This window comes from Parasteatoda tepidariorum, chromosome 6 (assembly GCF_982258835.1).
Source record: "Parasteatoda tepidariorum strain Cologne lab strain chromosome 6, Ptep-v5.0, whole genome shotgun sequence".
In the NCBI taxonomy this organism is placed as follows: Eukaryota; Metazoa; Arthropoda; class Arachnida; order Araneae; family Theridiidae; genus Parasteatoda; species Parasteatoda tepidariorum.
In genome coordinates this window covers 11,145,208-11,151,207 of record NC_141760.1, presented here as the reverse complement: position 1 = coordinate 11,151,207, position 6,000 = coordinate 11,145,208, and the positions used below count along the sequence as shown (strand labels likewise).

General features: G+C 28.8%; 1 protein-coding gene across 1 annotated transcript in view; it reads left to right on the top strand.

Annotated features, from left to right (window-relative positions):
- The first annotated feature begins 2,267 nt into the window (after positions 1 to 2,267).
- Positions 2,268 to 6,000, top strand: part of LOC107436092 (LIM domain only protein 3) — a 37,019-nt gene continuing 33,286 nt past the window's right edge. Inside the window, exon 1 of the mRNA XM_016047664.4 lies at positions 2,268 to 2,617. The gene's annotated coding sequence lies outside the window, so the exon portion shown is untranslated. The remainder of the gene's footprint in view (positions 2,618 to 6,000) is intronic.

The following is a 6,000-nucleotide window of genomic DNA, read 5'->3' as shown; positions in this document are numbered from 1 at the left end:
TTATGAAATAGAAATGCTTGTTATCTTTTCTAAAAATAATTACATTTTAATATTTAATAATTGGAAAACTTAATTAAATAATTTAACTACTAGTCCTTATGGATTCTGAGAATCCAACAACTCCGATAATGACTACAAAAATATTATTCATGTGTTATAAAAGTCACCAGAGTCCGAATTCTTCACTTTTCAACAGTATTTGAAACTTAAAAAGCATTTTAATATTTAATATTCTCATATTTAATGAATAAATAAATTTTAATATGTGATACTTGGAAATCTCAGTTAATTATTTTTACTATTATTCTTTATGCATTCTGAGAATTCAACAACTGCGACAATGACTGCAGCATTCTTCCCAACTTTTCAACATTCTTTCCAACTTAAAACACAGCTCTCAATTTTAACACTTTTTGAAAATGTTCAGCCAGAAAACGGGAGAATTTTTCAATTATCGTTTTAATTTTTATGACAATAATTATTTTTTTATTATTTTTTATGTAATTGTTTTGAAATTAATAATTAATTTTTTGTTCTAACAGGTAAAAAGGAGATACATAATTTAAATAAAAATATGTAATGAAATAAAAGAAGAGGATATCTAATGTTAAGTCTTTAAGTTCTCATACGATGCTTCCAAGCATTTGAGGGTCATGACTTTATCACATTTCAACAGTTTCGGGGGTGTCGGGGGGGATCAAAGTTCGACTCAGAGAGATTTCTAAGAGGGTTCGTGTGATGGCAAACCTAACCCTTGGAGCAGCGATGAGGTCTAAAAAATTCATATAAGCGATCAATGGCAACATGTTTTTTTCCCCAAAAGTTGAAAAACAGCAGTTTTATTCGGAAGTATATACAGTTGGATAGAAGACACATCTTTTATAAGTAAAGACACCTTTTTTCCTTCTCCCTTTTTCCTTTTTTTCCTAAACAGTTTAATTTTTGCATAAATAAAAGGAAGATGAATACAGAATTTATCTTTGAATAAAAAATTTAACAGAGTTTAGGTTGACGTATAAAAAATATTAAAACGATAAAAGGGATAAAGATAAAAATAAAGAAAACAAAATAAAATCAGGATAAGAATAAAACGAAATAAAATATAAAGATAAAAATGAAATGTAATAAAACACAACGAATATTTTTAAGTAAATGGTTATTTCATCGATGTCTATAATTTTCTCGCCTAAAAAACATCTATTCATCTTCGATATCATTTTTTTAAAGAAGATATTTAATATTTTTCAATCACCGCATGAAAAATGCAGTACTTACCTTACTTTTTTACTTGGAATCAACTATAATTTTGCAGAAATAGGAGCCAAAGATAATTTATTAGACTCCAATTCTGGCTAATTGAAAGCTAGGCCTTATACGTTAAATGAAGAAAAGTTTTTAAAAACACCTATAATTATTATAACGCATAAATACATAATTTGAAGTGAACTATCATTGAGTAATGCTGTTAATACTTTTCTAGTTTTCCTTTAAAAAATTTAATGGGTTTCTTCTAGATATTTGCCAATGAAAACATATCTCGTTTGAGAATATTTTTTAAAGTAAAGTTTGGCTTGATACATAATTATGAAAATATTTAAGTCATGTATTGTCATGGTAAGTCATGTAAAATATTTAAGTTAATATGTCATCAAATTTTGTGTTATAGCAGTTTTCTATTTTTTCTTCTTTTCTTTATAGTTTTTTTTTTCTTTGTTTAAATAAATGTGAAAATCGTATCAACTGAAAAGAATGGATAGATTTCTGTAGGAGAAAAAAAGATAGAATAGAGATTTAAGGGAAATGGTTAGTTAAATAATGTGAAAATCTTTTTTTCGTGTTTTCATCGACGAAACAAAAAATAAATTGAAGAAAAGATAAAATGAAAAACAGACGAACAGGAGAAAACAGAAAAGTTAATCAAACTCTTAATGAATTCGTTATAATGAGGTGTTGTAATTCAAATACTCGGATATATTTTCACTAAATGAGTGGTTCGTTGTAACGAGGTGCTGTTACACATCAAACACTCAGACATATTTCCGCTGAATGCGTTGAAATAAAATATTAAAATTACCGTTTCTTATATCCAAATTTTATTTGTGGAAAAATGTTTACAATGTGTAAAATGTTTCCTATTTTATCTTGAAATAAAGTAACTCAATATTTACCCTGGGGGATATCATTGTTTTATCTTCACTTCAGCAGATTTTGGCGATCATTTGGGGCGATATCGTTGTGGCAACCCTGGAGGGGAGCGCAAGCGCCGTCGGCTGGATTTCAAAGCAAAGAGGCGCACAGTTCCATATTGCTCTTCCTTCGGAACGGAGAACACTCTCTCCTGTTTACAGACAAAACCCTTCACGTGACACGCTCCTGTTTTTCCTCTTTTTTCTCGGGAGTTTCTTCCGCTTCGGCGACTATGACTTTTCACCGGATTGTGCGCAATTGTTGTTTCGGTGCTTTTGAGAACTGTGTTTAAAGAAATGAAAGTTTATTTATAAATAAATATCGGAGATTTCGATTTATGAACAAGAAACAATATTTCTTATTTTTGTAAAAGAAGAACAGTGGAATTATTTTTGGTTGAAATCGTTCAAGAAAGAAAACAGCGTAAAAGGTAAATTACTTTTATGACTATTTATATTTCTTACTTTTGAATTTACGTGAATTTCTAAGTCGTCAACTATGTCTGTTTATTAAAATTGTTTACATTAGTTGTCACTAAAAAAGAAATTGATTTCTCACGAAAATTTATTTAAAGAATTACTTGAAGTAGGAGAATAACTTTATAAAATTAATAATTGTTTAAGAAAAGAGGATATTTTATACAAACTAAATTTTTGGGTATTCTAATTTTTTTCTTCTTTTTTCTAAGAATTATGTCTTTTTTCAAAGATCAGTAAATAAAATTTATTAATTAAATGATTGGGCTTCACAGGGTAAAGAATATTCGATTATGGGACAATCTAAGAAGAGTTTTAACCTTTCTTCTTTAAATGCAATAAATTGTGCGTAGTTAATTTCAATTTGTTGGCAATGTATGCGAAAACGGCTTAAAAAATTGATCACGTATTGTGCAATATAAAATTATAAGTTAGTGCAAAAGTGATTTAATTTTGAACTAGCACTTGCTAACTTTTGTAGAGATTTTTGTCAATTGTGGTTCTAAGTTTAACAAGTTTATATTAATTATCAACACAAATTGCTGCACGGCTATCGCTTAAATGCGTGCATTCTCAATAACTTTCATTTGTTTTAATGCGCTGTTGTGAGATTTTGTTCCTCTTGTGTATTCCTGTGGGACATTTCATGCTGTCATGCATAAAATTGTCTTGAATATTGGCCGTGCATTCTTAGTTTATCAAGATTTTTTTTAATCTGGCATCGAACATTTTATGATCTACTGCATCATAATAACAGCTGACTGTATAACGATGAATTCATATATATGCCTTTATAGGATTATTCAGCATAAATTTATAACTTTAAAAAAAGTCCTTTTTTTAATAATTCGATTTTTATGAAACTCTTCTACCAATTTCGTTCATATTTAGCATGTTGCCATATAAAATTTATATTCGATAAAATGACTATAGAATTATGTACCTTACAATTCAAAAAGTATTCGACTATTATTAAATAAAATAATGAAAAATAATAAATAATTATTAAAAGTTACTTTTTTGCATAGCGTCACTTTTTGGTCAAATAATTGTGTGCGAAACTTTTTCGATTCGCTTAAAAGTTATCGAGATTTGGCGAAATACGCAAAAAGTAAAATTAATTCTTGGAGGTCTAACTTTAGACAGGTCTCCAGATCAAGCTATAGGGACCTTATCTTTCAAATTGCGGCTACCCACATATTTTAAGGATCAGGAATCCAAATCCGTCGAAAAAAGGTATGTTTATTCAGAGAAAATGTGTTTTGTTCCGGATTTCGTTACTTAAAATGCCGCCTGTACTAATTGATAGTATAATTAAGCTTAGACCTTCAAGCCATCAAGCCTTAGTACGTGAAAACCCAATCAGTAAATCAAAAGGTATTCAAGGTGTTCCATTTTTTTTTTAATTTTGCGCTCTGTATATTGAATATCAATGATGCTATTAAAAGATATTCACATTATCTGCTAAGATTGAAAAGTTATTGTCTCGATAGTAATCCGTGTCAAAGATGGGTTCTTAGACAGCCGAATTTACTCGATGAGTTATTGCAATTCACTCGTTTCTTGGTATAAATTACATGATATTGAAAAATTCGTGGAATATTTAAGTAGCTTTTAAATTCTGAACTCCGTTAATCTCTTAGTTTGTTTGTAATCTTCCGGTAAGCATGGTAACCATGACCTCGAAATAATTCAATTGTGTTTTCTCTTATTTTACGTCTTACGTAGTTTATAACATCGTTTGGTCAAACTGTGTAAGTCCCTTTACGTTTGGAAGAGTATAGTTAACTCGATCTATTATGCCATCAGATTCCACATTTATCAACTAATCTCAGTTTTATTTAGTTCTCCTTTGCTATGAAGCATATGCAATTTTAGCTGTAAAATCACTGTTGCATTGTTGTAAATTAATTTGTCTAAATTATAAAAAAATATGCCCACTGTAACAATATAAATTATTTTTACTACAATGCATTATTTTTTTACAGCAATACGTTGCAAGTTTATTTCCCGTTTCTGTTTCTGCACAAAATGAAATTGTGCTGTTATATGACATGAAATTAAATGAGTCGATGTGCGCCGGCATAAAATAAAATTGTGTCAACGTAAAACAAAATTGTGCCGATATGCAAGGACATAGAAAGAACATCTTGATATAATGGTTGGATGAATAAACATTTCATTGCATAGCGAGAAATTTACGTTACTACCTATTTTATTTTTTTGGTTATTTTAATATTTCATAAATTGGTTTTATTTTATGTCTGCTTTTTTTAATGTCCTTCCTTATTTGCGCTTATTTATCTCCGATTCTCATTATCAAAAATCTTGGTGTCCTTACATACATTTTGAAGGACACCAAATCCCTTTGGAACACTGTAAAAATGTTGTAAAAATAATTTTTATTGTTTTAGTCCTGACAATGAATTAAGTAGTTCGTCATGTATAATTCTAACTTGCGTTTCACAACTTTTTCTCCTCAATCATCGAATTATTATAATTTTGTTTTCTCTGTCATATTAATTAAAAAACGTAGCAAAATAATATTTTTGTTCCCTAAATACTTTTAGAAAAATTCCATCAAAAAGTCCTCCACGAAGGTTATTTTCTCCCAATACTTGATCCAGGAGTTCCCTTGTCTTCTGGATTGGGTTCAAAATTACAAGACAACGGAGTTGAACTTTGGTAGCTGTACACTCAAAATTGGGTCGGCTGCTCAACGATGGTTATAAATTACAAAGTGAAAAATTTTTCTTTATGAAATACAGCGACTAAGATTTCTGGAAGAGTTTCAAAACAATGGAGTCGGAATCGAAGAAAGATCTTTAGGACAATGAGTAAAAAAAAGTTGACTCTGACTAAGATTAGTTAAAAATTTTTGGGTGTTTTGGAAAAAAATATTAAGGCAAGTATTTTTAATTATGTGAACAATAATATTATTCGAATGAATATTATGAAAATTATTTAAATTACAACTAATAGCAAACTTAATTTAGCTCAATGGATCGATTTATAGCATATGTATGATTGAACTATTGAAAAAGAAAATAAATTCAATGAGTAAATTTATTTAGTTCACTTAGAAAATTTAGTTATAAATAAAGTAAATCAATTCTACTTGTCATCTGCAATAGTAACCTACGTAGTTCTGGAATTTTCCCAGAAAAAACTTTTTTCTTGTAAAAATTTTTATAAATTTGTGAATGTACGCAGGGGATAGTGTTCCTTTTTCAGTTCAGTTCTTTTTTCACAATGCTTCGGTTCTTTTTTATAATGGTTTTGCAGTTTATTGTTATAATGGTTTTGTACAATTTCAACATTTTGTACAAATATATTT